Genomic DNA, 12,179 nt, shown 5'->3' with positions numbered 1-12,179 from the left:
AAAAAAAAAAAAAAAAAAAGTTAAGTTGCAAAATGATGAAAATTCCTGCAGCAGTTCAGGCTCCTGATGACAAAGCTGGTTCTGATAAGTAGTTATGTTGACATATACAGCAGCTTCGCCTGTAAGTCCTGTGTTCTGAGGGTTTCATTTAGACCACAGGAAGTTGGAATCCAAGTTTAAAAGGCTCTCTGCTGACAAAATATGCTATATCCATCAATGGACTTCTACTCAGTAATGAAAGGAACAAACTACCAAAACATGTCATGTCATGGATCAACCTCAAAAACATTAGCTAAGTAAAAAAGCCAGACATGAGACCACATATTGTATAATTCTGTTGATTTGAAATGTCCAGAAAAGGCAAATTTATAGAGACAGAAATAGGCCGATTCACCTCAAGAGGCAGGGATTCAAGCTCTCTAGACTGCATGTGATACATACATGAGAAAAAATAAGGAAAATTAAAAAAACTTAAATATAAATAAATGAAAATAATACTTCTCTCTGATTGTAAAGAAAATCACGTTCTTAGAGGCCGGGCATGGTGGCTCATGCCTATAATCCCAGCACTTTGGAAGGTCGAAGTGGGTGGATCATGAGGTCAGGAGTTTGAGACCAGCCTATCCATTATGGTGAAACCCCGTCTCTACTAAAAATACAAAAATTAGCCGGGTGTGGTGGTGCATGCCTATAATCCTAGCTACTCAGGAGGCTGAGGCAGGAGAATTGCTTGAACCCAGGAGGCGGAGGTTGCAGTGAGCTGAGATCGCGCCACTGCACCCCAGCCTGGGTGACAGAGCAAGACTCCATCTCAAAAAAAAAAAAGAAAATCACATTCTTTTGTAATAATTTGGAAGACAAAATATGAAGAAAAGTCTTTAATTTTGCCACTCAAAACATTCTGGTTTGTTGGTTTTTATACTTCTTTATGCATATAAACATTTTTAAAAGTAGTATCATAACATATAGTCTTTTGTCACTGTTTTGGGCAGTAAATTTCTATGGCAGTAAATATATCCTTGGCATCGCCATTTTTAATAGCTGGATGTATATTAAGTTAATCATTGCCACCCTAGAAGTAAATTTTCTTATATATACATTTTAATGGACTCGAGCAAGCATTTTTGGACTGAATTTATAGAGGTAGAATTTCTTTTTTTTTTTTTTTTGAGACGGAGTCTTGCTCTGTCCCCCAGGTTGGAGTGCAGTGGCACAATCTCGGCTCACTGCAAGCTCTGCCTCCCGGGTTCACGCCATTCTCCTGCCTCAGCCTCCTGAGTAGCTGGGACTACAGGCGCCCGCCAACACGCCCGGCTAATTTTTTGTATTTTTAGTAGAGACGGGGTTTCACCGTGTTAGCCAGGATGGTCTCGATCTCCTGACCTCGTGATCCGCCCGCCTCGGCCTCCCAAAGTGCTGGGATTACAGGCTTGAGCCACCGCGCCCGGCCTAGAGGTAGAATTTCTGGAGGAAAATAACATAAAACAATTTTAGTGTTTTTAACAGAAATTTTCAAATTATACTGCAGGAAAATTGGTTCAGTTTATACTCCCAGCAACAGAGACAGAGCTCCAGTTTCCCCCTTCCATTTGTCCTCTTTGCTAGTCTTTAAGCAGAAAATCTCATTGTTTTCATTACATTTCATTACATTTCTTTAGTTTCTAGTGCTTTTGAATCTTTTTTTACATGCTTTTATTGGCCATTTTTATTCTTGTGGGAAGTGCCTGTTTCTCCATTTTCTATTTTCTGGCCAACCTCCAAAGTCATATTTCACTTAATTTTTATCCTGCTGATTGAAAGCATTTTAACTTGGTGATTTTAATGTAAACAGGAGTAGGACAGACTGTAATTATCTAAGTCTTGCCCTGTCACCCAGGCTGGAGTGCAGTGGCATGATCATAGCTACCGCAGCCTCGAACTCCTGGGCTCAAGCGATTTTCCTACATCAGCCTCCCAAGTAGCTAGGACTACAGGTGTGTGCCACCATGCCCAGCTAATTTTTAAAAATTTTTTGTAGAGATGTGAATTTGCTATGCTGCCCAGGCAAGTCTTGAACTCCTGACTTCAAGTAATCCTCCCACCTTAGCTTGCCAATGTGCTGGGATTATGGCATGAACTAGTGCTCCCAGCCAAGAGCTCACTTTTGTTTGCTAGTGGTGTTCTTGGTATCTTTTCATATTTGAGGCTTTGGTGCTAGTGCTGAAGTATTACACTCACCATCCGAGGTTTACAGGACTTTTGTTTTAATATTGAACAGATGGAACTGTTCAGTTCTGCATCTTTGCAGGTATACAAAATGTGCCTACCGGGAGTCTGCTTTATATTCATTGAAAGCCAGAAGTAATACAGTAAAATTTTGCCTGGCTTGAGGATTTGTAAGAATGGCATATTCTGGTTTAATTCTATTAACTTGTAAGTATGAAGGTGAAAAAAATTCAAAACTTAAATTTCTTGTTGAATGCAATTTGAAAATATAGCCAATGATTCCACTTTTCTTCTCTAGTAAGGTTGGACATTCTGATCTACTTGGTGTTTTATTATGGAACTCCTAGTGTGTCTGAGTCTTACATTGTGAAGTTACTTTTTTAAAACTTGAGATATAAGAGGATGTAAATTGTTTTGTATGAGATCAGGCTGGATGAGAACTGATACTTGTAAATATATGTTTTAGACTAAATCTCTGATTGCCACTTATTTTCTTATTGAACTCATAAAAATAAAACACATTGGATGGAGGGTGGGAGTAGGAAGGAGATTTATGTGTCTTAATTACATGTCATTGTTTCATATCAAGACAGAACATATAGTATCCCTGGCTTTGGACCTAGAGAAGAAAACACATTTTTCTACCTGCCGTATGCCAGAGGTTCTTGAACACCTGGAGGGATTACTGCAGCATAGATTGCTGAGCCCTACGCCAGAGTTTCTGATGCACCAGGTCCAGGGTGGGGCCTGATAATTTGCACTTATAAAAAGTTCTCAGGTGCTGCTGGTGCTGCTAGTCCAGAGACTACATTACTGAGAACCACTCTTGTCTATTAACTGTAAATTGTAGAACTCTAGAAAAAAGCTTCATTTGGTCTGGGATAAGAAGCACACAGGTTATGGAGAAAATCATGAAAGATTCAACCCTTGATCCCAGCCTAGTGTGGAATTCAGGTAACAAGCGAAACACAGTGACATAACACAATTCTTGGTTTTCATGATTGCAAGTCATAGCTAAGCATCAAGTGAGAAATTAAGTTTCATTTGCAAGGCTTAGGCCAGGTGATTCTAGAAAAATGGGCCTTGTATTTGTTTTAAACCAGTAAAGAGCTTTAAGTGCTTATTAAATTGAAAGCTTTGTGTTCTTATTTTGTATTTTATTTTATTTTATTTCTTTTGAGATGGAGTCTTGCTCTGTTGCCCAGGCTGGAATGCAGTGGTGTGAGCTTGGCTCACTGCAACCTCTGTCTCCTGGGTTGAAGTGATTCTCCTGTCTCAGCTTTCCAAATAGCTGGGATTACAGGCACCCACCACCACGCCTGGCTAGCTTTTTTATTTTTAGTAGAGACGGGATTTCTTCATGTTGGCCAGGCTGTTCTCGAACTCCTGACCTCAGGTGATCCACCTGCCTCGGCCTCCCAAAGTGCTGGGATTACAGGCGTAAGCCACCACACCCAGCCCAAAAGCTTTGTATTTTTCAAGATATTTGACATGTTTCTTGTTTTAAAAAAAATCTTAATAATGTAGGAGAATAAAAGAAACATTTTTCCAAAAAAAGAGAAATCATTGTGATTATTTTATCTTATTGGAACATTGGATACTATAGTCTGCTTCATTAATCATCAAGCATGCTATGATTTTCCATTTTTATAGGATCTGTATCTCAGTTAAGGTAATACTGGTAATTATTGTACTCCATTTGAAGATGAAAAATATAGGCCAAAATTATAGACCTTGCATAGAAGCTGGATAATGGAGACAGCTCTGGAGGAACACATAGATACACACACAGAGACACACATATGTATAAAGAATACACACGTATATTTTTTAAAGTTTATTTTTTACAGTTTTAAAGATTTTAAAGCAAAAGCCAGCCCCTCCCCTCTCCCAGAGTGGGCAGCCCCTCCCCTCTCTCTGAGTGGGCGGGGACAGCAGTTGCATGGGCAGCTTTCCTTATGATGCCACAGGTCCCTCTGGACACGCTGCTAGCTGGCCACGCCTCCTTTCCCTTTCATCTTTCTCATTGACCAATGGGCTTGGAGCATTAAGGCCATGCCCCCTATTCTGCATTCTAGTGGGGCCCTGGTTATGCCTCTTCTGGCTCAGTTGCACAGCTGCCTGGAAGGTGACTGGAGGCATTCAGCAGTGCTCACTGGGATTTCGCTGATGTGGCCCCAACCCTGCCTCCCTCCGCACTCCTCGATGTCAGAAAAAACACAACAGGGCAAATTGGCCGCAGCCAGGAAAAAGGTAAAACACACAAGGTCATGGCCCCCAATCCAGCCACATATCCCCTCCGATGACAAGACCCTTGCCGGAGTCCATACCATCCCTGAGGCACACTGGACTGGGCCCCCCAACCCCAGCCCTCCTCCCTAGCCCTCCAGGCCTTTGTTTCCCCACCTGTAAAATGGGGCAGTATAGCCCTCACATGAAATGGTACTCCTAAGGCACCTGTGAGCCAGAGCCCTGCTCTGATGGCTGTGGGAGAAAGGGGATGATTTTTCTAACCTGCCTCCATCCTTCCCGGTGCCATGGGAGGCAGACACCAAGTTCTGGGGTCTCCAGTTGCAGTGGGTGGCTGCTGATTGCTTCTCTCTGTCCAGAATGAGAAAAAGAGTGCACCACAGTTGGAGCAGCAAGTAAAGGAGCTGTAGGAGAAGCTGGGCAAGCTGAAGGGAACAGTAACCTCTGACCCATCCAAGAAGGTCTGGGAGGCGGGCACCAGCCTCTGGGGAGGGGAGGTGCCAGGCCAGAGACAGCTGCAGCCTGGGGGCAGGTGACCCCAGCACCCTCCAGGGCAGTCCTATGACTGTTTCTTGCTTCCTGCCCTCTGACTTTTAGAGGTGGGTAGCCCTGGGCTCCTCCCAGGTCTGGACATCATCATCCCAGCTAGAGGCATGGAGCCCCCCAATCACAGAGGAAGAGACAGTGGTATAAGAGGCTCCTTATACTGGGTGCAGTGGCTCATGCTTGTAATCCCAGCACTTTGGGAGGCTGAGGCAGGAGAATCACTTGAGGTCAGGAGTTTGAGACCAGCCTGGCCAAAATGGCGAAACCTCATCTCTACTAAAATTACAAAAAAAAAAAAAAATTAGCCGGGCATGGTGGTGCATGCCTGTAATCCCAGCTACTCAGGAGGCTGAGACACGAGAATCACTTGAGCCCAGGAGATGGAGGTTGCAGTGAGCTGAGATCCCACCACTGCACTCCAGCCTGGGACACAGAGTGACACTGTCTCAAAACAAAACAATACCAAAAAACCAAAATGACTCCTTAGATTCAAACTGGGTTCCGGCCTCGGTTCCACTGGTCATCATTCAACTACTTTGCATCTCTAAGTCTCTGTTTCTTTAACTTCAAAAGGAAGTGAGCATTTTCTTTGCAGAGGTGCTGAGGGTTAAATGAAATAATACATGGAAACATTAGGCATGTAGCACACTTAGCAGATGGTGTTGGCTCCCTCTGCTTTTCCGCCAGTCTGTGACCTACAGTTTAAGTGGTTGGAAGGACGTGAGATTTGAGGCTGGAGAAGGAGGCATGGGGCTCTAGGCAAGGGAGGCAGTCTCTTAGGCCTGGAGCAAGGGGCCAGTGGTCTGGGCAGGCCACAGAGCCCCACAGTGCCCTCGCTACCCTATTAATGGGCCAGGAATCTGGAAGCCAGCCACCACATGCCCTCACGCCCAGAGTCTTCCAGCAGGTGGAGCTGAAGAGCCAAGAGGCTCAGAGTCTGCAGCAGCAGCGAGGCCAGTACCTGGGTCACCTGAAGCCGTACGTGGCCACTTAGCAGCAGCAGGTGGCAGCCTATCAGCAGCTGACCTCTGAGAAGGAGGTGCTGCACAGCAGTTACTGCTGCAGACCTGGCTCATGGACCAGCTGCAGCAGCAGGAAGCTCAGGGCAAAGCGGTGGCTAAGATGGCCCGCCAAAAGTTGCAGGAGACCCAGGGGAGGGAGTTGCTGAGGACAGGGCCCCAAGAGGGACAACCTGGTAACCTCTGTGCCTTCTCACCCTCTTTGCTGGTGCCTTAGGAGCACCTGGAAGCTACCAGCCAGCAGAACCAGCAAATACAGGCCCAGTTGAGCCTCATGGCTCTCCCTGGGGAAGGTACAGGAGACCACTCAGAGGAAGAGCAGAGAGACCTAGGTGGAAAGCGGGACTGTTAGCAGCATAGGATTCAGGAGTTGGAAGAGACCTTTAAGACAGCTGGTCATTATGCCGACCAGGTGTCCGCACTAAGTTCGTCATCAATATGGTGACCTCCTGGAGGAGGGAGCCACCAGGTTGCCTAATGATGGGTGAACTGTCCCAGGTCAGAAAGGGAGCAGGTGAGAATTCCTGCACCAATTGGTAGTGGGACTGTGCCTGGGCAATATAGCAAGATCTTGGTTCTTAAAAGTAAAAATAAAGAACAGCTCATTCCCCTCTGGGGAGGGGCTGGTTCAGGGTTACACAGTGAGGGTGGGGGCAGAGGTGGGCCCACTGTACCTCCCTTGTTGGGTTGTCTGAGGACCCCTCTGGCCACCCCTGACACGAGATGGAGGAGGACATCTGGACAGTGAGGAGGAGGCGGTGCCTCGGCCCATGTTGAACATCCCAGGGGACCTGGAGAGCCGGGAGGCCATGATGAGCCTGACTTTCCCTGCCCCCACTTTGCCACCTTCCTCTGTGGTCCCTCCCAGACCCCCTTATGTTCTTGGTTTCCCACCTTCTGATTTCTGTGGACTTTCACTCCTTCCGGGAGCCAGTGATCAGACACCATTTCACCTGTGACCAACAGGTGCACTCTCTGAGGCCCCAAGGGAAGGGGCTGCACTCCACCTCCCTGCCCCGGTTGTTCTGTGTATGCCCCTACAAGAATACTCACCTCTTGCCTTCAGGTGGCATTTTTCAACTCCGCTGGAGCCAGTGCCCAGGAGGAGCAAAGGGTGTGCTGCCAGTGCCTGGCTCCCCGTGGCCTTGTCCCAGAAGAAGCCAGAGGCAGCGGCCCCAACCCCAGAGACTGGGGGTCAGTCTGTGTGTGGGGAGACCCACCGGGCCCTGCAGGGGGCCATGGAGAAGCTGCAGGTGAGTAGGTCCTGGCATAGGCCAAGAAGGGTAGGGGTGGGGCAAGGCAGGTGGCTCCTGAGATGTGACCCCATTATTTTGGCTCCAGAGCAGCTTTATGGACCTCCTGAAGAGAAGGTGGACCTCAGGGAGCGGGTGGAGAAACTAAAGCTTCAATTTTTCCACCTCTCGGGAAAGACAGACACCATGAGTGAGCGGGAGGCCAGGGCATGGCAGGGGGAGCTGCAGGGCTGTCGAAGGGGCTCCAGCATCTGAGCCGTGTCCTCCCACAGGAAAGTACATCACCCCATATGGGAGCCGGGGGGCAGTGCCAAAGATGTGGCACTGGGAGAGGAGGACATCATCAGGCTGGCCCAGGACCAGGAGGAGATGAAGGTAGGGTGTGCAACATCTCTGTGGGGGCGGGGGTGGGGGTGAACGTGGGCGCCGGCACCAACATGGCAGCTGAGCACCCCTCCCTCCAGGTGAACCTGCTGGAGCTGCAGGGGCAGGTGTTGCGGCTTGTGGGAGACCACAATGAGGGGCACGGCAAATTCCTGGCCACTGCCCAGAACCCTGCTGATGAGCCTGCTCTAGGAGCCCCAGCCCCACAAGAGCTTGGGTGTGCTGACAAGCAGGGTGGCAAGTAGAGCCCTCAGGCAGGGTGAGCTAGCACTGCGCTCAGATCCCCTCCTCCCTCTCTCTGAAGATCTTTGTGAGGTGAGCCTCACTGACAGCGTGGAGCCTGCACCAGGAGAGGCCAGGGAGGGTTCTCCCCACAACAACTCCACTGCACAGCAGATCGTGCAGCTGCTTCTTGTAACGCAGGACTCCCCAGGAGCACCCCGGCTTGGGCAGCAATCTCTGCATGCCATTCTTTTCGGGCTGCCGAGAACAGGGAGATAAACACCACCATCATCTAAGAGCTGGTCAAGAAATTAAAAAAAAAAAGTTAAGTTGTTAATCTCCTACACAATTCATTTACTTCATTTGAATGTTAGAGCCACTCATGTTTATTTGTGTTTCTAATTTATAGTTTCAATTTTATTTGTAAAAGGTTAAAGGAGAGTGGGTCTTTCCCTCATGTTCACTCTGGCATCCTTTAGCATGTTTCTTTTTCAATTTGATAATTATTGGACGTTAGTATGCATATTAAGTTTGCCCTTATGTGGTGGGTGTTCAAACACACAAGGACCCACTATTTGCACAAAACTATTCTTCCTGGTTTGGAATAGCCTGCCATGCTTTTTTAATGTTAGTGCAGCATGTATATTCATTACGGAATTCAGATAAAATTTGCTTATGTTCTGCTGTTATGTTTGATCGAATCCTAATCACAGTGAGCTCTTCATTAGCTCAATATGTGGTTTGCCCTCAAGTGCGCGGCGCAGTTTATTACTTTGTAATATGCCACTGTGAGTACTGACATTTACAGCTGTTTAAAGGCGGAGCACTGGAAACAGCCTTTCCCCCTTTTTCTGTGTATTGGGGATGGGAGTAATAACATTTTGGGGAGCTTTTTAAATCTCCCAGAAGAGGAGAGTGGCCTGCTCTGGCAGGTGTGTGCAGGATAGAGTGTGTGTTTTATTTGTTTTGGTGCCAAGAATGAGCACTGTACTATGGTAGTTCCCTTAGGATTTGTCTGTGTTCTGGGCTCGTGAAGATATTGTATCATGAGCTGTGGCAGTTGTACTCTTTTTTGATGACCTAAAATGGGGTTATTTCTGAGGAACGAAAGGCTCCCATCGTTGATTGTGGATGTGGAAAACCTTTCCTAGCTTAGAGCATTTATACCTATCACATATTTTAAAGTCAGAGTTCATGTTCCCTGTTTTAATCACATGACTACGTGTCCCAGTACACAAAAGGGCACTGGTTGGCATTCTTCTTAATGTATTTAGTAAAGATCATAAGAAATCCTTTAAGAGTTTAGATGTCCCTGAAACAGGCATACAGGCTCTAGTCAAGAATGAATTCAAGTGAAGGAAAGCTGTGTGACCCCTGGCATTCCTCTATGTTCACGGAGCTTATTTGAGGCTAGAAGATTAATTTTACCATCTAGACCTCTCTGGCTAATACCTAGTCTTCAACCACATTGGCTACTTTGACATAGGAATTTACTTCTTTTCCTCCAATGGAAAACACTTTAAAAAATAATAGCCTTATTATAAATGAATATATGTGAGAGCACTTAGTTGAAACAAAAAGGAGTTTTAGTAGACAGTATTATACTGCATTTGAAAATCAAGGAGAAGTTTATACAACTTAAAATGTTTACAAACTGCAGCACAATCTACTGTTTGTGAATGTCAAAGTCTTATCAGGAAAAGTGTCTATACAATCACAGAGTCCTATTTCCTCACAAAGTTCTTTACGAAGAGTGAAATATGTTTTCATACCTTTCAATTTCAGTTAGAGGCATGTTTTGTGCAATATTTATGTGAATGTGCCTATATATTATGAATGAATTATTTCAGTCATATGTTGCCTAAATCATAACTTGATGATGCTTGGGAAAGAAACAGCAGTTAAAACCTCATGAAGTTCTAATGTCTGTGTTCCAAAATACGTCACATTATTAGGATGTAGGGAGAGATGTGTGTGCGCTCCCTGGGGTGGGCATTTCTAGTTACTGGACCATCTCCATTTGGCATCCTCATGATACTTTTATAAATATGACATTAATAGGAAAGCAATATTATTTTACAGATAAAATAACGGATTTGCCTGGATTTACGGGAAAAAAATGCAAATATTGGGTCCTTGTGACTTCAACTGACTCTTCCAAATTGTATGAATTTATTAATGTATTATATAAACCTAGTTTCAGAATGATAAACTGTTAGACCAAATAATGTGGCTAATTAACAGTGGTACGATTTCTAGCCCGAGGGTTTAAAATGGACTTAAGGTCCTGTTCTTGCCTTTTATTTTCTGAACTTGCCGCTTTTGCATTCTTTGAGTTCAGTTTAAAGACAGTTACTTTAAGTCCATTTTAAACCATCGGGCTAGAAATCCTACCACTGTTAATTAGCCACATTATTTGGTCTAACAGTTTTTCTTTATCATTCTGAAACTGGGTTTACCTAATACATTGATAAATTATTTCAAAGGTATTTTTATAGTTCAAATCACTTCACTTTTACACTGATAAATGTAAATGACTAGGAATGACCTTCGGATAGTGTTTAGCATCTGTAACCAATCTGACAATAATGTGTTCATCAGGTACCTATGGATTAAATCACATACTGGCATATTTAAGCTGAACGTCAGTCTGGAAACAAATTTACTATATTAACTGAAATATCACTTTTTGTGTAGGTATTTTTGTCATATATTTAAGAAAAAGCTAACAAGGATGGAAATCATATTACAATAACTTAAGTCTTTCTTCAAAGTGCATGCAGTCTTTTGCAATACCTCATTCAGCCAGATATTTGTTCTCTTTCTCATTCAGTGTAAGGCAGCTTTCAACTTGCTTAGCAGGCAACATTAGGTTAGAGTTCATCAGAAACATAGAATTTTAAAATGTGAGTTCAACCGAATAAATTTGAATTTCTGTAGGAGGTAAAGAATCAAAATACTTGTTTATTTAAAGATTGCAGTATATGATAATCATTTTGAAGTATTTGATTAATACCAATAGGTTTTCCAGAAATGAAAAAAAAATTTTAAACCAAAGCCAATTTCTAGAAAATTTGAAAATGTAAATCAGCCCTATCCAGAATATAGTTTTTCTAAAACTTTCTCTTAGTCATTTTACAATAGTATAACTATTAAAAAATGTAACTGCCATTTTAATGTTTTGAAATAAATTAAAACATTTTAAAATATGAATACTGTAGCTTAAAAGAAAGAAACTAGGGGAAGGAAAAGTAAAGAAAGAAATGCCAATTTCAGTCCAAAAGTTTATTTGCCAAGTTTTCTTATAATGACTTTTACCAATTTATGAATTCTTTTAAACAGAATCTATAATGGAAATACTGAAAGACTTTTGCCTAAAGTGGCATTACTGAATACTGCTGTGATGCTACTCTAATGTAATAAGTTATTGTTGCAAAGTGCTGTTTTTGCCTTAAATTTTTATTTTGTGTGTCTTGAAAACTATAGTATTAAAAGTATTGGGATTGTGCAAATGCTGGGCACGCTTGGCATGAAATAATGTTTTTATTTTTACAAAATTGTAATATGACTATGCAAGCATTTAATTAATTAATTAACTTATTTATTTTGAGATGGAATTTCACTCTGTTGCCCAGGCCAGAGTGCAGTGGCTCGATCTCGGCTCACTGCAACCTCCACCTCCTGGTTTCAAGCAATTCTCCTGCCTCAGCCTCTCGAGTAGCTGGGACTACAGGTGCACGCCACCATGCCCAGCTAATTTTTGTATTTTTAGTAGAGATGGGGTTTCACTATGTTGGCCAGGCTGGTCTCGAACTCCTGACCTCGTGATCTGCCCACCTCAGCCTCCCAAAGTGCTGGGATTACAGGCATGAGCCACCGCACCCAGCCGCAAAGTTTATCAAAAGAACACCAACTGAAAAAATAGTTATAAGATTTTAAAAAGTTAGGAGATTAAAAAGTTATGAGGTTAAAAAAGTTATGAGATTAAAAAGTTATGGGATAAAGTTATGGGATAAAAAAGTTATGGGATAAAAAATGTTATGGCCGGCGTCTCATGCCTGTAATCTCAGCACTTTGGGAAGCCAAAGTGGGTGGATCACCTGAGGTAGGGAGTTTGAGACCAGCCTGACCAACATGGAGAAACCTGTCTCTACTAAAAATACAAAATTAGCCAGGCATGGTGGCAAATGCCTGTAATCCCAGCTACTCGGGAGGCTGAGGCAGGAGAATCTCTTGAACCCGGGAGATGGAGGTTGCGGTGAGCTGAGATTGTGCCATTGCACTCCAGCCTGGGCAACAA

The 12,179-nt window shown here is 44.0% G+C and overlaps 1 pseudogene; it reads left to right on the top strand.

The window, feature by feature from the left end:
* The first annotated feature begins 4,410 nt into the window (after positions 1-4,410).
* LOC116463637 (golgin subfamily A member 2-like) lies at positions 4,411-8,175 on the top strand (annotated as a pseudogene).
* The last annotated feature ends 4,004 nt before the right edge of the window (positions 8,176-12,179 follow it).

The sequence above is a fragment of the Hylobates moloch genome, unplaced genomic scaffold (assembly GCF_009828535.3).
Source record: "Hylobates moloch isolate HMO894 unplaced genomic scaffold, HMol_V3 SCAFFOLD_47, whole genome shotgun sequence".
Taxonomy (NCBI): domain Eukaryota; kingdom Metazoa; phylum Chordata; class Mammalia; order Primates; family Hylobatidae; genus Hylobates; species Hylobates moloch.
This window is presented reverse-complemented; position numbering and strand designations above follow the sequence as displayed.